This window comes from Chiloscyllium punctatum, chromosome 18 (genome assembly GCF_047496795.1).
Source record: "Chiloscyllium punctatum isolate Juve2018m chromosome 18, sChiPun1.3, whole genome shotgun sequence".
Classification (NCBI taxonomy): Eukaryota; Metazoa; Chordata; class Chondrichthyes; order Orectolobiformes; family Hemiscylliidae; genus Chiloscyllium; species Chiloscyllium punctatum.
This window is the reverse complement of record NC_092756.1, coordinates 29,461,666-29,488,204: the sequence shown is the minus strand read 5'-3', so window position 1 is coordinate 29,488,204 and position 26,539 is coordinate 29,461,666. Positions and strand designations below refer to the sequence as shown.

The following is a 26,539-nucleotide window of genomic DNA, read 5'->3' as shown; positions in this document are numbered from 1 at the left end:
AAACCGACAACAAACTCGCATTCCTGAAAGACACAGGAGAAAGAAAGGACAACAGAGAACTACAAACCTTTGCATACAGAAAAGCGACAAACACTGACCAAATACTTAACTACACCAGTAACCATCCCATCATACACAAACGAAGCTGCGTCAGAACAGTATTCCAACGAGCCACCACACACTGCAGCACAGACAAACTTCGGAAAACAGAGGAAAACCACCTTTACAATGTATTCGAGAAGAACAGATACCCAGAAAAATACAGTCCACACATTCCTCAAGAACAAACCACGACAAGCAGACCAAACACAGCCAGAAACCATAAGCACCTTACCATACATCAAAGAAGTTTCAGACATGACAGCCAGACTACTAAGACCCCTCGGAATCCTAGTAGCACACAAACCCACCAACACTCTCAAACAAAAACTAACAAACTTAAAAGAACCAGAACAATCCACAGACAAAACCAACGTCATCTACAAAATTCCATGCTAGCCAAAAAAAGACACGACCTTCTCTCCCTCGTAGCCCTACACACGGATTAAAAATGCCACCATTTCGACTGGGACAACACATCTATCCTGGGACAGGCTAATCAAAGACACGCCCGAGAATTCATAGGGGCCTGGCACTCCAACCACAACGCCATAAACAAACACATAGATCTCGATGCCATCTATCAACCCCTCAGAAAACGAACAGGAAATGACATCACCACAAACCCCAGGAACCCCATCGAGGAGAAAGATATAAATAGAAAGCAGGAGACAACAGATTCGCTTCACTTGGAGGTCGCCACTGATGATGATGTTACCTAGCCAAGTAATGAAATGTCTGGATATCAAAGCTACAGCTGAGCAAGCAAACCTACACCCTACATTTTAAATTATTTTTCATGTTTATATTGAATGAATCTGCGGTTATTGATCCACAGTTTAGTTTCACTCCCTAAAGGTCACATGCTGATTTCTCCAGTTGTTCATAGTACAATGTGATGCATCCAGTGTGTGCATAACGAGAGGGAGCTTGCTTCCCACATCTTGTGTTTATCTGTGCCTTATGTCCAGCATTCATCAATGGTGAGAGCAAGGGGCGAGGGCGAGACCAATATGTAAGTCTTTCCGTGCCCATGCACGGCACGCACATTGGCAATTCTCCACTGTGCATTTACAGCCAGTTCTCAGTGCCCCTACACCCACGCCCTGCCCCTTTGAAATATCGCTATCATTTTGTGCTGTCTCGCTGTGCTCTTCTCACCATGATGAATTACTTCTATTCAATCTCCTTCAGATTTCATCTGACAAAACGTTCATTAAGAATCCCTTTGCATAAACATGCACTTCGCAGCTCTCGTTATTTGATTTTCCTGGATGTCTTTCATACGAAAAAACGTTCACAGCAACTTGATTTGCAAAAGGAAACCGCGCTGCCTTTCATTATCCCAATGGAACCTACATTTCAATACAGTTTAGTCAACAGGCTCAGACCATTCTTTGAAATTTTGTAATAGTGTAAATGCGTATAAACTGACCATTAACGTTCCAGTTTCAATTTGACAGCTGTGATCTACTGAAAACAGCACCACGAAAATGCCGTCGATGACAGCGACGAGAGTGGGATTCGAACCCACGCGTGCAGATCACAACGGATTAGCAGTCCATCGCCTTAACCTCTCGGCCATCTCGCCACAGAGGCGGAAATGGCTATGACCTTATGAATAATTGAATTGGGTAAATTATGCAGAGCAGCAGATATTTCTCCCTGGTGTTGGTAAAATGATAAATAACACAGTACGGTTCCAAGTCTATGGTCTGACCCCTGGGTTGTGGGGCAAATGCACTCCCACGGTCACACTATGCACACAGTGATCTGAACAAAACTGAGGAAATGAATATGTAACAAGGTCTGTTGAATTCTGTTTAGATTTGAAGCTTTCGGAATGAAGAACCCGAGACAGCAGGAGGTGTTCTTTCAATAAAGAGTTGGATAGAGCTCTTAAGGATAGTGGAATCAAGGGTTATGGGGATAAGGCAGGAACAGGATACAGATTGAGGATGTTCAGCCATGATCATACTCAATGGTGGTGCTGGCTCGAAGGACAGAATGGCCGACACCTGCACCTGTTATCTATTGTCTATTAAATTGCCTGTGAGGAATTGTTTTCCAGAATGGAGGAGAGTGCGCAGTGCTCAATGTCATTATTCGGAACACCTAACTTCCGCTCAGACGTTTTTGACACGCACTTGTGTACAGAACAGACAATTTCAAAATCCAAAATAAGGCGAAACTGACAATTGAACTCAACAATGCAAAAACCTTGATCTGTATCATGTTCCTGGGCCGTGCGACACCAAGTCACTGTATGATCACAGCAATACAGTGAGCAAGTGTCAGAAGGAATATGAGTGCAGTGCCAGTGCGCATGCTGGGAGCAGCAGGTGGCACAAGGGGAAGTGGATTTCCCACAACAGGAACACTTCCCAAACAGAGGACTGCGGTGGAAGAATTCAGAGGGGGTTTATATTTTGGAATTTGATGCCAGAGACACAATGGAGATCTGCCATTGAGCCTATTCAAGATGAAGATTTTAAGATTGCTACAGTTGTAAAACAAAATAAAAAGCTCATGGGTTAGTGAAGGCAAAAGATGAAATTGTACATTTCATAAATCTACCCATCTTTACAATAAGTACCTCACCACTTTCCTCACTCGGGGACAGAACCACTGGTGAAGATAATCATATAATCCCCGTTACTAGCCATGGAATCAGAGAAAGTCGGTTTCCCAAACGTTCAGGTAAAACAAGGAATGTGGAGGTAAGCATTAATGTGTTGCTCCTGTGCTGAAGGTGACCAGTGCACGGTATCTCTGTTCCAGTACAGTGGGCTGTGCAGTGCCGAAGGTTTAATTTTTAGCCTCACATGGAGCAGCTTCAATTTGTCGTCGTGTTGAGGGATCCGGACAGAAGGTGATATTGAGCAAAGCCAAGTTTATGGGAAAATACTCGTGTTTTTGGATTGAGAAACGACCTTTTCTGGATAATGACTCCTTGATCAACAAACATACTGCAAGTGTCTAAAACGTGAAGAGACATGTGTGTAGAGAGAGCCGAAGGTGATTTTTCAGCAGATGAATAACGTTTCCCATGTGCACTGCGTTAAATTCTGGGAAAATAGATATTGAACTGGTTTCATATTACAGAGTTTGTTGCAAATTCACAAACGTTATTGCAATAATAAAAAAAGAAATCACATAGGACAGTTTGAATATTGTATTGAACTGAATTTTGGTCTGAGCATATTTTATCTGAAATGGTGTGCTGCAGAGAAGTACAGAGGGTTAACAATACAAAAGGACAGAGTCTTCTTGGTGGATTTCTTGGGTGGAGTTAAGAATGTACGAAGTATACATAGCATCATGTGAATGTGGTCAAATCTTTAAAGTAAGTGTTGCCTCTCCAAGTGACGATTCAATTCCTCCTCATTAGGATATCACTTCCGTCTGCAGTTATTTTACGACATCAGCTCCATTTACAGAGTTTCACCTTGAATAATACGCCACACCTTACCAATCCATGAACTTTTTATACTCAGTCTTATTCAGTTGTACGTGTTCATGAAATATCTTTGTTTCTGAAGTCAACAAATTCTAAATTGTCACGCAACCACACTGACTTTCACTCAATGGTAAATTCTCTCCTTGAACGTTTCTTCGTGTATCTTTTAAAACACTGTGAAATCAGCTTCTACGTTTTATTTCTGGAAAGTCATTCACGATTTAAATAACTCTATTGAGTGGAAGAAACTCTCATCCAAACTTTCCTTAATCATTCACTAATGGTTTTCTCTAGAAAGAGGGACTTTCCCCGATTTACTCATTCAAACCTCGCGTTATGTGAAAATCTCATTTGTTTACATCAAACTTGCGTGTTTCTGCTCCAGCATTTCCAACTCTCGTGAATAAATTCCTTCATTCTTTCTATCATCCCGTTTGTATCCTTTCTGATATTTTTATGTCTCAGTAAACAACGTCACTTGGCTTTCTAATATCTTGCTATCCAGGAAACAGCGCCTGTGCTCTTTCTAACTTCTTCACATGTTTTTGGTGAAGAATGAGGACAAGGATTATACACAATGTTCCCACTGAGAGTGACCAAAAGATTTTACAGTTACGCTATGAACTCTTTGCTTTTTAAATATGACGCCTCTATTTATAAACTCCAATCAGGTAAATTACTATCTAATCAGTTCATGAACATCGTCTCCATGGAGACGAGAATTTTCTTTGTCTTCCTTTCTTCTTCCACGGAATGTCTGAAAGGTTTGTAAGGCCAACATCTCTAAATCCCCATGTCCTGATCAGTCTCAGCTATTTCTAAAGGCGACTGAAGTTCAAGTACTTCATAGGGTGTCTCCCACCATTCCAGTGCAGACTGGTTCTGGACAGTAAATGCTATCAATGAAGGCAACCGTGAATCTGAAATCAACAGTTTTCACATAGTAACTCTCGTAGCTATTGTGTATCGAATGTTCGTTTTCTTGTTTAATTTGTTCATCATTTCATGGGTCCCTGTGTTGAATTCTACTGAATGCTTAATTAGTGAATGGAGACATTCCCTTCACCACTCAGTCGAAACTCCATGGAACATTGAAAGAATTTACTCATACGCTTCCAGAGGACAGTCCTGCCATTACTGGGATGAATCAGTGAAAATTGCCCACGTATCCTCAAAGGCAAGGATTTCATTTTCCATTTTAGCAGATCATTGCAGCACTGAATCCCATGTGTGCGTTCATTAAAACCAAAACAGTTGCAGCAAGAGTTTAAAACTAAGATTTTGCAATCTGCTTGCATTGTTTGTCCCAAAAATTACATTCCATATTATGGTATGTTTGTGGATGAAAGCACTTTCTGAATCTTGAGCAATTATATTTCAGTTTTGTCAAAACATTATCATTCGCTGTTCTCTCTTTCCCTTTCAGTTTCCCGTTTTATATCACGTATTTTATCAGTTTATCTTAAGTTTTCAATAATTTCAATCAATCTTCCTCCTGATTACCAATCCGAGAGAATGCCACAATTTTGTCAATTTATATGCAGTGCAGCTGAGGGGCGCGGTGACCAAGTGGAAAGGCATTGGTCACGTGAAATAAAAGGAGCTGGCTGGTGGAATCTGGCTGTTCCATCACAGTCATATTTAAAACATTTAACGTAATCTTTAGCCAAATCATATTGGCAGAAAATAAGAAAACAAAAATGAAAAAATTGCTGATGTTGAAAATCAAACAAAAACAGACGTTGCTGGAATATGTCAGGACGTCTGGCAGCATCTGTGGAGAGACGGACCCAATGGATGTGAAACGTTAACTGTGATTCATCTGCACAGATGCTGCCAGCACACCTGTGATTTTACAGCAATTTCTGTTTTTGTTTCAGATTGGCAGATTTTGTCGCAGTCCATGAGAACAGTGCTCATTAGAATCAAACAGACAGCATGGATCTGGGAGTGTGAAATGAGACAGTAATAATGAATGAGTGGAGAGTGTTGTACTGGAAAAGCACAGCAGGTCAGGCAACATTCGTGGAGCAGGAGAATGGACGATTTAGGCATAAGCCATTCATCAGGAATTAGGATTGTGAGTCGGGCAGAGGAACAAAGCTGAAGCCAGGTGCCAACTCGCAGGCACCTCCTCCTACAGACCACGATCACAATCTCTCCTCCCCTCACCAAACTATCATCTCCCAGACCATCCACAATCTCATCACCTCTGGGCATCTCCCATCCAGAACCTTCAACCTCATTGTCCATGAACCGCGCACTCCCCGATTCTACCTCCTTCCTAAGATTCACAAACCTGACTGCCCCTTTCGACCTATTGTCTCATCCTGAGCCTGTCCCATCCGAATAATCTCTTCCTACCTTGATACAATCTTCTCTTCCCAGTTCCAGAAATGCCCACTTACATTCGTGATACCCCTATGCACTTCACGTCCTCCAAGAATTTCGTTTCCCTGGCCCCCAACGCGTCATCTTCACCATGGACATCCAGTCCCTGCACAAATCCATCTGCCATGACAGAAGTCTGCAAGCCTTCCATTTCGAAATCTCACACCATCCCAACCAGTACCTTTCCACTGACTTCCTCATCCACGTGGCTTAACTGGTCCTCACAATCAACAACTTCTCTTTCCAATTCTCCCACTTTCTCCATCGAAACCCGCATAGGACCTAGCTATGCCTGCCTGTTTGTCAGATACGCGGAACTGTTCATCATTTCGCAATTACACAGGCACCATCCTCCACCTGTTCCTCCGCTACATTGATGAATGTTTGGGGCCACTTGGTGCTCCAACGAGGAGGTTGAATAGCTCACCAACTTTACCAACACCTTCCACTCCGACCTCAAATTTTTCCGGATCATCTTGGCAACTTCACCCATCTTCCTGGACCTCTCCATCAGCGACTCTGGCGACTGACTAATTACAGTCATATACTACAAGCCCACCAACTCCCACATGTACCTGGACTACATCTCCTCCAACCCTATCTCGTGTAAGAACGCCATTCCTTATTCCCAATGCCTCCACCTCCAGCACATCTGTTCCCAGGATGACCAATTGCACCTCAGGAAGAGCCAGTTGGTCTCCTTCTTCCACGATCACAAATTGCCTTCCCACGTGGTTGACAGCGCCCTCACGTTCATCACCTCCATTTCACACACCACCACCCTTGAAGCCATGCCTCTCAACGCAACAAGGTCAGAACCACCTGGTGCTCACCTTACACCCCCATCAAACTGCGCATAAACGCATCATATTCTGCCACCGATGCCACCTCCAAACAGACACCACCACCAGAGATATATTTCGCTGCCCAGCCCTGCCAACATTCTGCAAAGACCATTCCCTTAATGAACCCTTCTTCAGGTCCACACATCCCCCCACCAGCCCACAAACCTCTCCCGGCACCTTTCACTGCCACCAAAGGAAGAGTGAAACTAGCACCCACACCACTCCCCTCACCTCAGCCAAGGCCAGAATGGACCATTCCCCATCCATTAGAAATTCACCTGTACAGCTACCAATGTCATCTACTGAATCCGTTGCGCCCAGTGTGGTCTCCTCTACATCAGGGAGACAGGAAACCTTCTTGCAGATCATTTCAGAGAACATCTCTGGGACACCCGCACCCACCAACTTCACCGTCCTGATGCTGAAAACTTCAACTCCCCCTCCTACCCCATCAAAGACATCCAGGTCTTGAACCCCACCACTGCCAAACCGATACCACCCAACGCCTGGAGGAGGAACACTACACCTACCGGCTTGGGACCCTCACACTACACGGGATAAATGTGAATTTGAACAGTTACCTCGTTTCCCCTCCCCCAAGCCCAAGCCTTCAAATCGTCACCGCCCTCTCAGCCCAATCCATCACTGCAATATCTGACCTAATTTCTTCTCCCTCCTATTCATCCATCTATTGCTTTCCAGCTATTTCCCCTCAACCCCACACCATTTCCATTTATCTCTCAGCCCGACTCACATGCCTTATTCGAGATTAAGGGCTTAAGCCTGAAACCTGAATTCTCCTGCGCCTCGGGTGCTACCTGATCTCCTGTGCTTTTATAGCATCACACTACCAACTCTGATCTCCAGCATCTGCAGTCCTTACTTTATCCTTGGAATTATCAATGAGTGAATATACCCCTCGATTGCAGTGATCACAGTGTGACTGAGTTTTCCATTTATTTTGGGTGAGGGCAGGCTGGATCTGAGACGAGCGCTTAACATCTAAACAACGGGAATGGTATCAGATCGCGAAGTTTGGGTGGGCTGAAGTGAAGTGGAAAATTCTGTCAGAAGATGGGTCAGTACAACTGCATCACATCACCCAGACTGTAAATGACACGCAGAGAGAGAAAATCAACTTCAGTGTTGGCACAATGACTGGTAAAGTGGAAAGGAGACAATAGAACACACTCAGGTGCAGTGGAATTAGTTATGTGAAAGGATTCGATATATAAGCTACACCTTTACATATGGACTGCCCTCACATTGGACAAAGGAATTTCCTGCAGTATAATGGCGATATTTGCCTGTGACATCACAATGCTGAGAGACACTGACATATCGTGGGGAAGAACTGCAAGGCTGTTAAAATAATGACTGCAGATGCTGGAAACCACATGCTGGATTAGTGGTGCTGGAAGAGCACAGCAGATCAGGCAGCATCCGAGTATCTTCGAAATCAACGTTTCGGGCAAAAGCCCTTCATCAGGAATAAAGGCAGTGAGCCTGAAGCGTGGAGAGATAAAGCTAGAGGAGGGTGTGGGTGGGGAGAAAGTAGCATAGAGTACAATGGGTGAGTGGGGGAGGGGATTAAGGTGATAGGTCAAGGAGGACAGGGTGGAGTGAATCGGTGGAACAGGAGATAGGCAGGTAGGACAAGTCCAGACAAGTCATGGGGAAAGTGCTGAGCTGGAAGTTTAGAACTCGTGTGAGGTGGGGGAAGGGGAAATGAGGAAACTGTTGAAGTCCACATTGATGCCCTGGGGTTGAAGTCTTCCGAGGTGGAAGATGAGGCGTTCTTCCTCCAGGCATCTGGTGGTGAGTGAGCAGCGGTGAAGGAGGCCCAGGACCTCCATGTCCTCGGCAGAGTGGGAGGGGGAGTTGAAATGTTGGGCCACGGGGCGGTGTGGTTGATTGGCGTGGTTGTCCTGGAGATGTTCCTTAAAGCGCTCTGCTAGGACGCGCCCAGTCTCCCCAATGTAGAGGAGACCACATCGGGAGCAACGGACACAATAAATGATATTAGTGGATTGCAAGTAAAACTTTGATGAATGTGGAAGGCTCCTTTCGGGCCTTGGATAGAGGTGAGGGAGGAGGTGTGGGCGCAGGTTTTCCAGTTCCTGCCGTGGCAGGGAAAATGCCAGGATTGGAGGGTGGGTTGTAGGCGGCGTGGACATGACCAGGTAGTCATGAAGGGAACGGTCTTTGCGGAAGGCAGAAAGGGTTTGGGAGGGAAATATATCCGTGGAGATGGGGTCTGTTTAGAGGTGGTGGAAATGTCGGTGGATGATTTGGTTTATGAGAAGGTTGGTAGGGTGGAAGGTGAGTACCAGGGGCGTTCTGTCCTTGTTACGGTTGGAGGGGTGTGGTCTGAGGGTGGAGGTGTGGAATGTAGACGAGATGCGTTGGATGGCATCTTTAACCACGTGGGAAGGGAAATTGCTGTCTCGAAAGAAGGAGGCCATCTGCTGTGTTTTGTGGTGGAACTGGTCCTCCTGGGAGTAGATCCAGCGAAGGCGGAGGAATTGGGAATACGGGATGGCATTTTTGCAAGAGGTAGGTTGGGAAGAGGTGTGGAAGTGGTAGGGTGGGAAGAAGTGTGCATCAGGTCAAATCTCCATCACATTCGTGACTGTTGTTCTTATGTTTATTTCTTCTCTACGTGTGCTGAAGTAACACAGTGAGGGATCAATTACTGTTGTCAAACAGACATGTAGGGGCGTATTAAATACTGAAGTTGTGAAATTCGAGCAGTGTTTATTAACATAGACCATTGACTGTTCGAAGCTCAGGCTCATGAATTTGACAGAGAGCTAATTTGAGCAAAGGTTGAGCCGGGGCGTTTACCCCATGACGTAACACGAGTTTCTGCGGTTGCTTTGTTGTTCACCTCATTTCTGTGTCTTGCATCATTGAGGATTTTGAAGTTGTCAGCTCTATACAAAAGGCCCGTGCTTATGCAACATTGTACAAAAGATGCAGTCCAATAACAGCCGATGCTAATTCTGTCTACTTATCCAGATATTGACCCCTGGAAACAGCACTGTGCACTCTCCTCGAGTCTGGAAAACAACTTCCTCACATATAATGCTCCATTCTCGCTCTCATGGTGCTGTTCATTCCATCGGCTTCTGTTTTTCACAGAATCCGATTCAATAGATCTTGTCACTGTGTCATTTCTTTCCATGTGGTCAGAACTTGTGAACAGAATATCACAGTGGGAGTGCCCTGGGCACATAACCCAGAAGTCAGACCATACTCAGGGAACCGTATTCTGCTCTTGATCATTTCATGAACACCAGGGAGAAATATCTATGCTCTTCAAAATTTAATTACCTGTTTTAAGAAGAAAGGTAAACAGTTCCTGGTTCCTGCTTTTGTTACCACACGGACCAAGATTGTAAATGCTGGAACCAGTCGAGACTGTCCGCTCTCCCACATCCAACTTATCCCCAGGTTGTGTTAAGATGATGGTCTGAATCGCTTCCTTCTCTTCCCTGTCACTCTCGGATGATGTGAGCTGTGAAATCTTTGATGTGAACTGGAGGCAACGTGGAAAAATGTATACACAGCAGGTGCGTGAGCGACGGGACTCGCTGCAGTAACATCCCATGCTGATTCAGACAGCAGAAGCCTCCCTGTGACTTCGAGAAGCACAGACACTGTTCCCGAATAATGGGGAGAGATTCACTCTTTCCTCGCAGTTCTACATTTTCTAGCACTCTCCAGTGGCATTATTTGGACAATGGTTCCAAAAAGAAGATGATTTCTTGTGCATGCACGATCTCCCTTTTCTACACCTTTCCACAATTCCCATACTTCGCACTGCCGCCAGCCCCCTACCCCGCTCCACACACCCGTGTTTGATAGGGAGCTGAAGACCGCGTTCAAGCTGCTCGACACGAATACTGCGTGACAATGGAGGATGAGTTCGTCCAGTTCTCAATGAAGACCGCCCTGTTCCGGGAAAGCAGCTAGCACAGCCTCCTGGGAGAAGCGAGTCAGAATGGAAAGGAGCTGTTATTAAAACTCTGTGCTTCTTTCACTCTGAAACAGCAGAAATAGCCTTAGTTAACCAAAAACTCACCTGATTTCTGGTGACCACGTCTGGCGCCGTTCTGGCTCGTTTGTCTCGGTTGTGACATTGCTTCAGACAGGTGACATATGTGCAAGAGCTCTCGCGTTCACATTGCGGGTGAGCCTTGGAATTTTGCACACTACTTCATTTTTGACTGTGAAGATATGATTTTGATGAGATCGGTTTCAGATAAAGATTCCAAAGCATGAAAACATACACAAGCAAGTTCAAGAACCGCTTCTTCTCGGCCATTGCTGCTCTGAGAAATGGATTGTATAACTTGAAATAATGCTGAACTTGCCAATGTGGATTTTGCTGAGCGCACGTCCGATACGGAGTAACCTGAATTCCGAAGTCTGGCCAAATTTTGCTTTCCTCACGCTGTGATCTGCATGTCCTTGATGACTATGATCCGACTTTACCATCGCAAACAACGCTTTCCACTGTACTTAGGTCCATGTGACAATCAATCAATCAAAACACAGTCATTTCCTCATTGCGTGGAGCCAGCAGAGCGCAGGTGGGCTGCATGGCCTCAGTCTGCAGTGTGACACATTTTGTGATTCTGATTGAAATTGCAAATAAAACAGCAGAATTGGGGAAGATACACGGTGGTTATATTGACACAGCCGGGACACATATGTGCCACAGTGTATCACACAATAACAGTGAAGATATTTTAACGTCATCCTCGAAGGTACATGCTACAAAAACCTGAAGACTACGGGAAACCGCTGTGGTCAGCGATAACAGAGCGGCCCAAAGGGATTGTGGTGGGCGCATAATCCAGAAATTAATGAATGAAAAGCATCCTCTGCTCGATGACAATTCCAGCTTTCAGTGTGTGTACTGTAACTGCCAGAGTTTCGCTATAACAGTGCTTCGTTCTTCACATTACATGTTGATGAGCCATCTGCATCCTGTCACTCAATGGTATCTGAAATAGATACAACCGCCACATTTATGCATTTGAGGAAACACACGTTTGAAGTTATGGAATTTTTTTTGCTGTTCTCTGTAGGTCTGTGATGAAGTGATTCGCAAAGTCACTTGACTGAGCTGGGAATACACTGGCGAAGGTGAGAGAAATCAGTTGGTGTGTGGGCCATACCCCTGACGCCTTGCAGTTATTCCCCACGCTGTGTCACACAGCAGGGTCCTCCGGTGAAATGAACAGTCATGAACGACATGTGGATCAGTATGTTGGACACAGCATTTCAACACAGACACTGTTTCCTATTATTACAACAAGCACCACTGATGATGAATACCCTCAGAGAGAAGCAAGTGACAGAGATTGACCGTGGACTCGATTGTCTGAACGGCTTCTGTCGGCACGTGAATGACGTCACACGTCTCTGCCGTCCCTCTCCTTGTCTCTGTGACAGAGTGGCTGAGTGAGAAATAATGGCTCGTTTTTAATCCTTCATTCCGCTTTGGACTGCCTGCAGACCCGCAGCTCCTGGCTGTGGGGATGGTTCTCAGTGAGTGAGGGTTTCATTCGGAGTCGCTTCATCTGGGACAGTTGGGACTCAGATGTTAACTGATGCCTGATTGCAGCAATGAAAACGACGCCTCTGAAACAAAAGCCTTTCAGCAGGATTGTTCCGCGAAGATTGATTCTGAACATCAAATGGGCAGCACAAAAATGCACTTATTTGCAATTTACTGAGGGAAGAGAGTCCACAGCCCATTTCTCTCTTTCCCACCAGCTTACCACCTTTCTCTCTCTCTCAAATAAATGATATTTGGAGGAAGTTCGCAATCAAAGTTGCTAAGTTCCAGCAGCGCTCTTGCACCTGGCTGTGCCCGTGAGAGGAAGCTTCAGAGCATATCCGCACTTACATCCCCTCATAATGCCGACAAGTGGAGGGAAATGGCTGAATACTCTGCCAATAGAGACAGCTCAGTCCCTGGGGATGGGATAAACAGCACCGTCTCGGTGGGGACATTCTTCAGAACAGACACAGTCCACTTTATCATTCAAATCATACCAGAGTGAGAGCGCTCGAGAAGGCCAATCGGTCACTTGTACCTGTGCCAACTCGGGAGTTGCAAAAGATTGGTGAAAGTGGAAAGTGGATTTGTTCACGTTTCAAGTGTTTCCTTGAAGCAGATAGCAGAAGAAGATACACAGTGAAGCGATTGAGATCTAACTACAGGGGCAGCAAATAAGTTGTACAGCGCAGAGGAGAGCTTTGAAGTATTGAATTCTGGTTAATGGGACTATCATGCTTTCACTAGGCCACGCTGCTACAGAAGAAACTATGTCAGTGTCTCTCAGCATTGTGATGTCACAGGCAAATGTCGCCGTTACACTGCAAGAATTTCATTTTTCCAATGTGAGGGCAGACCATATGTAAAGTAGCTTGTATATCGAATCATTTGACAGAAATTGTTCCACTGCACCTCAGTGTGTTCTATTGTCTCCTTTCCACTTTACCTGTCATTGTGCCTGCACTGAAGTTGATTTTCGACTTGTTCGAGTCTTTTACAATCTGGATGATGTGATGCAGTTGTACGGACCCATCTTCTGGCAGTATTCCACTTCACTTCAGCCCGCCCTAACTTCGCTATCTGATACTTTCCAGTTGTTTAGGTGTTAAGTGCTCATCTCAGACCCAGCCTGCCCTCACCCAAAATAAATGGAAAACTCAGTCACAATTTGATAACTGCAATCGAGGGATATCTTCATTCCAAGGTTATTGATAATTCCAATGATAATGTTAGGACTTCAGATGCTGGAGATCAGAGTTGGTAGTGTGATGCTGAAAAAGCACAGCAGATCAGGTAACATCCGAGGATCCGGATAATTCCGGTTTCAGGCTTAAGCCCTTCATCAGGAATAAGGCTTATGAGTCAGGGCTGAGAGATAAATGGAAGTGGTGTGTGGTTGAGGGGAAAGAGCTGGAAAGCAATAGATGGATGAAAAGGAGGGAGAAGATAATAGGTCAGAAGTGGCAGTGATGCAATGGGTCGAGAGGGCGGTGGCGAGCTGAAGGCTTCTGCTTGGGGGAAATGAGGAAACTGTTCGAATTCACATTTATCCCGTGTGGTGTAAGGGTCCCAAGGCAGAATGTTTGACATTCCTCTTCCAGGCGTTGGGTGGTAACGGTTTATCAGTGGAGGAGGTCCAGTACCTGCAAGCCTTTGATGGGGTAGGAGGGGGAGTTGAAGTGCTCAGCCACGGGACGGTGAAGTTGTTGAGTGCGGGTGTCCCAGAGATATTCTCTGAAATGATCTGCAAGAAGGTATCCTGTCTCCCTGATGTAGAGAAGGCCACACTGGACGCAACGGATGCAGTGGATGACATTGATAGCTGTACATGTGAATTTACAACGAATGTGGAATGATCCCTTCGGGCCTTGGTTGTAGATGAGGAGAGTTGTGTGGGTGCTAGTTTCACCTTTCATTTGGTGGCAGTCAAAGGTGCCAGGAGACGGTTATGGGCTGGTGGGGGGAAGTGTCGACCTGAAGAGGGGGACATGGAGGGAATGTTCTTTCTGGAGTGCTCGCAGAGCTGGGTAGCGAAATATATCTCTGGTGGTGGTGTCTGTTTGGAGGTGGCACCCAGTGGCAGAATATGATGCGTTTTATGCGGAGGTTGGTGGGGTGGGAGGTGAGCACCAGGAAGCTCTGTTCTTGTTGTGTTGAGAGGCGTGGGGTTCAAGGGTGTTGTGCGTGAAGTGGAGGCGATGCACTGGAGGGCATTGTCAACCAACCTGGACAGGCAATTTGTGACCGTGGATGAAGGAGACCAACTGGGACTCTCTGAAGTGTAATTGGTCATCCTGGGATCAGATGTGTTGGAAGCGGTGGAATTGGGAATCAGGAATGTCGTTTTTACACGGGATAGGGTTGGAGGAGATGTAGTCTACACACCTTTGGGAGTCGGTGGGCTTGTGGAATATGTCTTTAATTAGTCAGTCGCCAGAGACGGTGATGGAGATGTCGAGGAAGGCTAAGGAAGTTGCCAAGATGATCCGGATAAATTTGAAGTCCGTGTGGAAGGTTTTCGTAAAGTTGCTGAGCTATTGAACCTCTTCGTTGGGGCACCAAGTGGCGCTTATACATTCATCAATGTAGCCGAGGAACAGGTGTAGGATGGTGCCTGTGTAACTGCGAAAGATGGACAGTTCCGCGCATCTGACAAACAGGCAGGCAAAGCTAGGTCCTATGCGGGTGCCCATGGCTATCACCGTCGTTGGAGGAAGTGGGAGAATTGGAAAGAGAAGTTGTTGATTGTGAGGACCAGTTCAGTCAGGTGAGTGAGGATGTCGGTGGAAGGGTACTGGTTGCGATGGTGTGAGATTAAGAAATGGAAGGCTGGCAGACTTCTGTCATTGCAGATGGATTTGTACAGGGACTGGATTCCCATGGTGAATATGGCGTGTTGAGGGCCAGGGAAACGAAATTCTTGGAGGAGGTGAAGTGCATAGGGGTGTCACGACTGTAAGTGGGCATTTCCTGAACTGGGCAGATAGGATTGTGTCCATGTAGGAAGAGAATATTCGGATGGGACAGGCTCAGGATGAGACAATAGGTCGACTGGGGCAGTCAGGTTTTTGTATCTTCGGAAGGAGGCAGAATCGGGGAGTGCGCAGTTCACGGACAATGAGGTTTGAGGTTGTGGATGGAAGATGCCCAGAGGTGATGAGATTGTGGATGGTCTGGGAGATGATAGTTTGGTGAGGGGAGGAGAGTTTGTGATCGTGGTCTGTAGGAGGAGGTGCCTGCGAGTTTGTGCCTGGCTTCAGCTTTGTTCCTCTGCACGACTCACAAGCCGAATTCCTGATGAATGGCTTATGCCTAAATCGTCCATTCTCCTGCTCCTCGGATGTTGCCTGAACTGCTGTACTTTTCCAGTACAACACTCTCCACTCATTCATTATTACTGTCTCATTTCACACTACCAGATCCATGCTGTATGTTTGATTCTAATGAGCACTGTTCTCATGAACTGCGACAAAATCTGCCAATCTGAAACAAAAACAGAAATTGCTGTAAAATCACAGGTGTGCTGGCAGCATCTGTGCAGATGAAGCAGTTAACGTTTCACATCCATTGGGTCCGTCTCTCCACAGATGCTGCCAGACCTCCTGAAATATTCCAGCAACGACTGTTTTGTTTGATTTTCAACATCAGCAATTTTTTAGTTTTTGTATTCTTATTTTCTGCCAATATGATTTGGCTAAAGATTATATTAAATGTTTTGAATATGACTACGATGGAATGGCAAGATTCCACCAGCTCGCTACTGCTACTTGGTTCACGTGACCAATGCCTTTCCACTTTGTCACCGCGCCCTAAAGCTGCACCTCAGATAAATTGACAACATTGTGGCATTCTCTCGAATTGGTAATCAGGAGCGAGATTGATTGAAATTATTGAAAACTTAAGATAAACTGATAAAATACAGGATATAAAACGGGAAACTGAAAGGGAAAGAGAGAACGGCGAATGATAATGTTTTGACAAAACTGAAATATAATTGCTCAAGACTCAGAAAGTGCTTTCATCCACAAACATACCAGAATGTGGAATGTAATTTTTGGGACAAAAAATGCAAGCAGATTGCAAAATCTTAGTTTTAAAGTCTTGCTGCAACTGTTTTGGTTTAAATGAACGAACCCATGGGATTCGGTGCTGTAATGATATCCGAAAATAGAAAAGGAAATCCTTGCCTTCGAGGGTACGTGGGGAATGTTCACTGATTCATCTCAGTAATGGCAGGACTGTCATCTGGAAGCATATGAGTAAAATCTTTCAATGTTCCATGGAGTTTCGAACGAGTGGTGAAGGGAATGTCTCCATTCACAAATTAATCATTCAGTAGAATTCAATACAGGGACCCATGAAATGATGAACAAATTGAACAAGTACACGGACATACGATACACAATATCTACGAGATATACGATGTGAAAACTGTTGATTTCAGATCCACGGTGGTCTTTGGTGATGGCATTTGCTGTCCAGAACCAGTCTGCACTGGAATGACGGGAGACACACTATGAAGCATTTGAACTTCAGTCACCTTTAGAAATAGCTAAGACTGACTCAGGACACGGGGATATAGAGATGTTGGCCTTACAAACCTTTCAGACATCACGTGGAAGAATAAAGGAAGTTATCGATAATGTTCGTCTCCAAAGACGATGTTCATGAACTGGATAGATAGTAATTAACCTTATTGGTATTTATAAATGGAGACGTCATATTTAAAAAGCAAAGAGTTCATAGTGTAACTGTAAAATCTTTTGGTCACACTCAGTGGGAACATTGTGTGTAATCCTTGTCCTCATTCTCCACCAAAAACATGTGAAGAAGTTAGAAAGGGCACAGACGCTGTTTCCTGGATAGCAAGATATTAGAAAGCCAAGTGACGTTGTTTACTGAGACATAAAATTATCAGAAAAGATACAACCCGTTTCATCGTGATGATAGAAAGAATAAAGGAGTTTATTCACGAGATTCGGAAATGCCGGAGCAAAAACACGCAAATTTGATTTAAACAAATGAGATTTTCACATAACCCAAGGTTTGAATGAGTAAATCAGGGAAAGTCCCTCTTTCGAGTGAATCAAGAACTTTCGTTAGAGCTTCAAAACCATTACTGAATGATTAAGAAAAGTTTGGATGAGAGTTTCTTCCACTCAATAGAGTTTTTTTCAATCGTGAACGACTTTACAGAAATAAAACGTAGAAGCTGACTTCAGAGTGTTTTAAAAGATACACGAACAAACGTACAAGGAGAGAATTTACCATTGAGTGAAAGTCAGTGTGGTTGCGTAACAATTTCGAATTTGTTGACTTCAGACACAAAGACATTTCATGAACATGTACAACTGAATAAGACTGAGTATAACAAATTCATGGATTGGTAAGGTGTGACGTATTATTCAAGGTGAAAGTCTGTCAATAGAGCTCATGTCCTAAAATAACTACAGATGGAAGTGATATCCTAATGAGTAGGAATTGAATCGTCACTTTGAGATGCAACACCTACTTTAAAGATTTGACCACATTCACATGATGTTATGGATATTTCGTACATTCTTAACTCCACCCAAGAAATCCACCAAGAAGACTCTGTCATTTTGTGTTGTTAACCCCCTGTACTTCTCTACAGCACGCCGTTTACGATAAAATATACTCACACCAAAATTCAATTCGATACAATATTCAAACGGTCCTATGTGATTTATTTTTTTTTTAATCATTGCAATAACCTATGTGAGTTTGCAACAAACTCTGTCCATGAAACCAGTTCAACATCTATTTTCCCGGAATTTAAAGCAGTGCACATGGGAAACGTTATCCATCTGCTGAAAAATCATCCATGGCTCTTTCTCCACATCCGTCTCTTCACGTTTTAGATACTTGCAGTATGTTTGTTGATCAAGGAGTCATTATCCAGAAAATGTCGTTTCTCAACCCACAAACACGGGTATTTTCCCATAACCCTGGCTTTGCTCAATATCACCTTCAATCCGTACACCGCAACACGACGACAAATTGAAGCTGCTCCATGTGAGACTCAAACTTAAAACTTCGGCACAGCACAGCCCACTATACTGGAACAGAGATACCGTGCACTGGTCACCTTCAGCACAGGAGCAACACATTAATGCTTACCTCTACATTCCTGGTTTTACTTTAACCTTTGGGAAACCGAGTTTCTCTGATTCCATGGCTAGTAACGTGGATTATATGATCATCTTCACCAGTGGTTCTGTCCCCGAGTGAGGAAAGTGGTGAGGTACTCATTGTAAAGATGGGTAGATTGATGAAATGTACAATTTCATGTTTTGCCTTCAATAAACGATGAGCTTTTTATTTTGTTTTGCATCTGTAGAAATCTTAAAATCCTCATCTTGAACAGACTCAATGGCAGATCTCCATTGTGTCTCTGGCATTAAGTTTCAAAGTGTAAACCCCCCCTGAATTATTCCACCGCAGTCCGCTGTTTGGCAAGTGTTCCTGTTGAGTTAAATGCACTTCCGTGTGTGTCACCTGCTGCTCCCAGCATGCGCTCTGACACTGCACTCATTTTCCTTCTGACACTTGTTCACTGTGTTGCTGTGATCACACAGTGACTTGGTGTCGCACGGCCCAGGAAAATGATACAGATCAAGGTTTTAGCATTGTTGAGTTCAATTGTCAGTTTAGCGTTATTTTGGATTTTTAAATTGTCTGTTCTGTACAAAAGTGCGTGTCAAAAACATCTGAGCGGAAGTTAGGTGTTCCGAATAATGACATTGAGCACTATGCACTCTCCTCCAGTCTGGAAACAATTCCTCACAGGTAATTTAATAGACAATACACACAGTTGCAGGAGTAGGCCATTCTGCCCTTCGACCCAGCACCACCATTCATTATGATCATGGCTGAACATCCTCAATCTGTATCCTGTTCCTGCCTTAGTCCCATAACCCATGATTCCACTATCCTTAAGAGCTCTATACAACGCTGTATTGAAAGAAAACCTCCTGCTGTCTCGGGTTCTTCATTCCGTTGACTTCAAATCTTCACAGAATTCAACAGACCTTCTTACATATTCATTTCCTCATTTTTGTTCAGATCACTGTGTGCAGAGTGTGACAATGGGAGTGCACTTGCCTCAGAACCCAGAGATCAGACCATATTCCTGGAACTGTACTGTGTTATTTATCATTTCACCAACACCAGGGAGAAATATCTGCTGCTTTGCATAAATTACGCAATTCAATTTATCATAAGTTCATCCTCATCCCCACATTGGTGACGTGATGGCCGAGAGGTTAAGGCGATGGTCGACTCATCCATTGTGCTCTGCACGCGTGGGTTCGAATCCCACTGTCATCAACTGTTCTCCAATGGCCACAGATGTTGTATTGAAATCGGGAATCCAATGGTCAGTTTATCTATATCAACGCTATTATGCAATCTCAAAGCACGTATTGACCCTGTTGACTAAACTGCATTGAAATGTCGGTTGCCTTGGGATAATGAAAAAGAGCGTGATTGTCTTGTCTTGTCTTTTTCATGTCAAGTTGCTGTGAACGTTTTTCCGTTTGAAAGACATCCAGGAAAATCAAATAACGAGAGCTGCAAAGTGCATGTTTATGCAAAGGGATTCTTAATGAATCTTTTGTCAGATGAAATCTGGAGGAGGTTGAGTAGAAGTTATTCATCCTGGTGAGAAGAGCACAGCGAGACAACAAAAAATAATGGAGATACTTCAAAAGAGGCAGGACGTGGGTTTAGGGACACTGAGAACTGGCTGTAAATGCACAGTGGAGAATTGCCGCTGTGGGTGCCGTGCATGGGCACGGAGAGACTTTCACATTGGTCTCGCCCTTGCCCCTTGCTGTCGCCATTGATGAAGGCTGGACATAAGGCACAGATAAACACAAAATGTGGGAAGCAAGCTCCCTCTCGTTATGCACACACTGGATGCATCACATTGAACTATGAACAACTGGAGAAATCAGCATGTTACCTATAGGGAGTGAAACTAAACTGTGGATCACTAACCGCAGATTCATGCAACATAAACATGAAAAATGATTTAAAATGTAGGGTGTTGGTTTGCTCGCTGAGCTGTAGCTTTGACATCCAGACGTTTGTTTACTTGGCGAGGTAACATCATCATCAGTGGCGACCTCCAAGTGAAGCGAAGCTGTTGTCTCCTGCTTTCTATTCATATCTTTCTCCTCGAACGGGTTCCTGGGGTTTGTAGTGATGTCATTTCCTGTACGTTTTCTGAGGGGTTGATAGATGGCATCTCGATCTAAGTGTTTGTTTACGGCATTGTGGTTGGAGTGCCAGGCCTCTAGGAATTCTCTGGCGTGTCTTTGCTTAGCCTGTTCCAGGATAGATGTGTTGTCCCAGTCGAAATAGTGATATTTTTAATCCGTATGTAGGACTACGAAGGAGAGAAGGTCGTGTCTTTTTGTGGCTAGCTGGTGTTCGTGTATCCTGGTGGCTAACTTTCTTACTGTTTGTCTTCCGTAGTGTTGGTGGCAGTCCTTGCATGGAACTTTGTGGATGACGTTGGTTTTGTCCACGGGTTGAATCTGTGTCTTTAAAGTTTGTTAGTTTTTGTTTGAGAGTGTTGGTGGGTTTGTGTACTACTAGGATTCCGAGGGGTCTTAGTAGTCTGGCTGTCATTTCTGAAACTTCTTTGATGTATGGTAAGGTGGTTAGGGTTTCTGACTGCGTTTGGTCTGCTTGTCGTGGTTTGTTCTTGAGGAATCTGCGGACTGTATTTTCTGAGTGTCTATTCTTCTCGAATACGTTGAATGGGTGGTTCTCCTCTGTTTTCCGAAGTTCGTCTGTGCTGCAGTGTGTGGTGGCTGGTTGGAATAGTGTTCTCATACAGCTTTGTTTGTGTGTGTTGGGATGGTTGATGGTGAAGTTAAGTATTTGGTCAGTGTTTGTTGGTTTTCTGTATACGCAGTTTTGTAGTTATCCGTTGTCCTTTCTTTCAACTGTTACGTCCAAGAATGCGAGTTTGTTGTCGGTTTCTTACTCCTTGGTGAACTTTATGCCTGTGAGGGTGTTGTTGATGATGTTAAATGTCTTTACTATCTTGTTTCGTTTTGTGATGACAAAGATGTCATCTACGTAGCAGACCCAGATTTTTGGTTTGATTGTTGGTAGGGCTGTTTGTTCTAGTCTTTGCATTACCGCTTCTGCTCTGAATCCTGATACCGGAGATCCCATGGGTGTGCCATTGGTTTGTTTGTAGACAATGTTGTTGAAAGTGAAGTCGGTGGTGATGTACAGGTCCACTAGCTTCATTATGTTTTCGTTGGTAATGTGATTGATGGTGGTTGTTGTGTGTGATGGTCTGTTCTAAAAGTGTGGGAAGTGTTTCCTTTGCCGGGTCGATGTTGATGAATGTGAACAGTGCTGTTATGTCGAATGAGATCATTGCTTCTTCTTCCTCTATTTTGGTTCCTTTGATGATTTTTAGGAATTCCTGGGTGGAGTGGATGGAGTGCTGTGACTCTTCTATGAGGCATTTCAGTCTTGCGTGTGGTTCTTTGGCCCGTCTGTAAGTTGGTGTTCCGGGTAAAGAGACTATGGTTCTGAAGGGGGCTCGTCGTTTATGGATTTTTGGTAGTCCGTTTCGACTTGGGTAACGCATTGATCCTGAGACAGTCTCAGCAAAGACATGCCAGAGAATTGCCAGAGGCCTGGCACTCCAACCACAACGCCATAAACAAACACATAGATCTAAATGCCATCAACCCCGCAGAAAACGAACAGGAAATGACATCGCCACAAACCCCAGGAACGCCATCCAGGAGGAAGATATAAATAGAAAGCAAGAGACAACAGCTTCGCTTCACTTGGAGGTCGCCACTGATGATGTGACGGAGCCAGATAATGAAACGTCTGGGTATCAAACCTACAGCTCAGCGAGCAAACCTACACCCTAAACCTCAACCTGAGCTACAAACCTTCATAAACCTTGCGATTTAAAGTGTCGTTATACGCATATCATTAATAGACTTTTCGTTATAATACCCATCTGGTTGAAAGAAGAAGACACCACGTTTCAAGATGGATGACAACGTATCCAATTTTGAAATGAAATTGAGATTTATTTGATCATTTTACACAGTGAACAAGTTCATTTTAAATAATTCAAACCAAATTCTCTCACCTGGAATAAAAGTGTGATTTCAATATAAACATTGTCCTTGCCAAGTCGCAGTTATGCAACATGAAAAATAGGATGTAATTTTTATTAAGCTTACATCAATTAGCACCACTATCTTACTTCGGCTTGACTGCAGTATGCACATGCTAAATAAGGTTTAAGAAAGAATGACTTTTGGACATAATGATTCGGTGTTGACTAAAAATAATATTAGGTTCTCATGATGCAGATATTCCACCAATGGCTCCAGTGGTGGAAATGTTCAGTGGGCAGTATTTCTTGATGGTATCGAAGTATGTGAGCTGCCCGGGATGGGAGCTCCCACTTCATCTGGAGCAGTGTCTTTTGACGTGGATCAGGGAGCATTGTGACATCAGTCTGGGAGTTCCAACCACACCTGGAGCAGCTTCTGTTGACATGGAGCAGCAGGGAGCATTGGCACATCCGAATGCAAGGTCCATCCTCATTTGGAGCGGCTTCAGTTAGCATGGAGCAGGGAGATTTGCGAGATCCATCTGGGAGCTCCACCCTCACCTGGAGCAGCTTTTAATGACATGTAGCAGCAGGGAGCATTGGGACATCAGAGTGATAGTTCCAACCTCAACTAGACTTCTTCTATTGACATGGAGGAGGGAACATTGGGACATCAGACTGGGAGCTCCAACCTCACAAGGACCAGCGTGTAATGACTTGTAACAACTGGGAGCAGTGGGACATCAGAGTGGGAGCTCCAACTTCAAGTAGAGCCGCTTCTATTGACATGGAGCAGCAAGGAGCATTGGAATGTCAGGTTGGGAGCTCCAACATCACCTGGCAAAGCTTGTATTTACATGAACGAGGAGGGAGGATTGGGACATTAGGCTGGGGGAAAAGATATTCAACTATTTTAATCTGAAGTAAAAAAATATTCAACACCTCAGATGTTAATTGATTTATGAAGAATCTTTCCCGGGAAAATAATTAATTCTTTAGATAGTAAAGACAAGCCCTGAAAATATTCGACTCAGGAAAACGCATTGGTACAGAGAGAAATGGGAGTGATGTTTCATGTCTTCGTCTTTTCTTTTCTGGCCGACTCTGCACTGGATTACATTACCGGAAGGACATTTTCACTCATTTCCTGCAAATACGGACAGGTCATTAACGTAATCTAAAGCTGAAAATTAATGGGAATATGCGATGTTATGATTAGGCTGGAGTTTACCTCAAATTATGGTGAAAACGCAGCAAAGTCAGTTGCAATTTCCAAGATCATCAGTGACCTCATTCATTGGCTGATCAGATTGTGAATGGTCGTTTTTTGAAGACAATTTGAAGTAAATCAATGATGGTGATTATCTTTGTTCTTTGTTTACCTTGTGACTGTTACTCTTATTGCTCATGTCCTTGTTAACACCATAGCCCTGCAGCGTGTAAACTCTCAGTTGTGCATCTGGCCAGTGGTACAACCATTCTTATCGCTGGCTCCGGATCAGGCGGTTGAGGTTCGACTTTTAATTTGCGCAAGCGCATTGTGGAGATTCATCACGCATCCAACTTCATCATTTCTGTTCTGCTCAGGTGGATAATATTTGAAATTTTCATCTTCACGAGCGAAAATTCTTTCACTGTCTTCGATCAGTTAAACATTACCAAATGCTATGAGAGTAAAAATCACATAGCACCAGATGGTATTGAACAGACGTATTTGGAAGCACCAGTTTTCCATGTACTTTTTCTTCATCAGGTGTTTGTCAACTGTTGGAATCTAAAATTTCTTTGCGTGATTATTAAATGTATCCACCCCAGTCCAACACCAACGCCTCCAAGTCATGGGTACCGTCGACACCACGAACGGTCGGTTAAAGTTCAGATGATCTTCCAAAGATCGCGCATATTGACACACACACCAATTTTCTGCAGAAAAACACCCACTTGATGAAGGAGCGGCTCTCCAATAGCTCGTGCTTCCAAATAAACCTGCTGGACTCTGCCCTGATATTGTGTGATTTTTAACTTTGTCTATTCAACTCAAACACTGGCACTATTCCCAATTTCTCCGCCATGCCATCCCGTATTCCCAATTTCTCCGCCTCCGCCGTATCTGCTCCCAGGAGGACCAGTTCCACCGTAGCACACACCAGATGGCCTCCTTCTTTAGAGACCACAATTTCCCTTCCCACGTGGGTAAAGATGCCGTCCAACGCATCTCGTCCACATCCTGCACCTCTGCCCTCAGACCCCACCCGTCCAACCGTAACAAGGACAGAACGCCCCTGGTGCTCACCTTCCACCCTACAAACCTTCGCATCAACCAAATCATCCACCGACATTTCCGCCACCTCCAAAAAGACCCCACCACCAGGGATATATTTCCCTCCCCACCCCTTTCTGTCTTTCGCAAAGACCGTTCCCTCCGTGACTACCTGGTCAGGTCCACACCCCCCTACGACCCACCCTCCCATTCTGGCATTTTCCCCTGCCACCGCAGGAACTGTAAAACCTGTGCCCACACCTCCTCCCTCACCTCTATCCAAGGCCCTAAAGGAGCCTTCCACATCCATCAAAGTTTCACCTGCACATCCACCAATAGCATTTATTGTATCCGTTGCTCCCGATGGGGTCACCTCTACATTGGGGAGACTGGGCGCCTCCTAGCAGAGCGCTTTAGGGAACATCTCCGAGACACCCGCACCAATCAACCACACCGCCCCGTGGCCCAACATTTCAACTCCCCCTCCCACTCTGCCGAGGACATGGAGGTCATGGGCCTCCATCACTGCCGCTCCCTCACCACCAGACGCCTGGAGGAAGAACGCCTCATCTTCCGCCTCGGAACACTTAAACCCCAGGGCATCAATGTGGACTTCAACAGCTTCCTCATTTCCCCTTCCCCCACCTCATCCTAGTTTCAAACTTCCAGCTCAGTTACTGTCTCCTTGACTTGTCCGACCTGCCTATCTACTTTTCTGCCTATCCACTCCACCCTCTCCTCCTTGACCTATCACCTTCATCCCCTCCCCCACTCACCCATTGTACTCTCTGCTACTCTCTCCCCACCCCCACCCTCCTCTAGCTTTATCTCTCCATGCTTCAGGCTCACTGCCTTTATTCCTGATTAAGGGCTTTTCCTCGAAACGTTGATTTCGCTGCTCGTTGGATGCTGCCTGAACTGCTCTGCTCTTCCAGCACCACTAATCCAGTGTTCCATATCATAGACAACATCAGTCATGTCCCACCGTTGTCAGAGAAGGCAATCCTGGAATAGCCCAATACATTGCTCATTGGTCCGTTTCGTTTTCAGAAACCAACGCACTCAATCGCTGCAGCTCCAATGTATCAAAAGGCAGAAAAGAAATAGCTGAGACTCAGTTTTGAAGCAGTTGAACCATATCTTCATACCACAGTTTTTGGAATTATATTACTGCAGATATGTTTCCCCTCAAAAACGATTGAATTATCGAGCGTTTACAGCACAGAAATGGGTCCCATCATCTCCTTTCCCAGCACTTGGTCTGTAACCTTGTGAACTCTGATGTTTCACCTGAATGCTAATTTCTCTGGAACGTTTTAATCTCGTAAAACACAATAAATGGGATTAAAGTTTGAGATGGGAACTGAACCCCATTTTTACCCATAGACTGAAGCACGCAGACGCATTTCCCCAAGTGTGACACAGGCCTCGGGAGAAAACAAGCAGAATGTAAGATTTCACCGACTGGTCTGATGTTGTCCCATTTCAGAGTTCAACACCAATGTCTGGTTACAGCAAAGAAAGGAAGTATTCAGCCCCTCCCGTCCCAGTGTACCTTGCCCATTGTTTCCCCATTACTCTGTAGTTTATACTGCCTCACCTCGTTCTTGCTGCCAAACTTGATCACTGCTCATGCCCGCTATTTCCTGTCCTGCCGAACGGTTTGCCTCAAGTTCTTGGAATTAAAAACAGGAATGGCCTACTTCAAGCACTTTTCTAGTTTACAAGGACAGTGTCATCGCCACTGAGCAAGCACATTGCCAGCTCAGAGAGAAGG

General features: G+C 44.7%; 2 non-coding genes across 2 annotated transcripts; one reads left to right on the top strand and one right to left on the bottom strand.

Moving 5' to 3' along the window:
- Positions 1 to 1,608: 1,608 nt before the first annotated feature.
- Positions 1,609 to 1,690, bottom strand: trnas-gcu (transfer RNA serine (anticodon GCU)). Its single transcript has one exon. It is a non-coding gene; the product is annotated as a tRNA-Ser (tRNA).
- A 17,945-nt stretch (positions 1,691 to 19,635) lies between these two features.
- trnas-acu (transfer RNA serine (anticodon ACU)) lies at positions 19,636 to 19,720 on the top strand. Its single transcript has one exon. It is a non-coding gene; the product is annotated as a tRNA-Ser (tRNA).
- Positions 19,721 to 26,539: the final 6,819 nt, after the last annotated feature.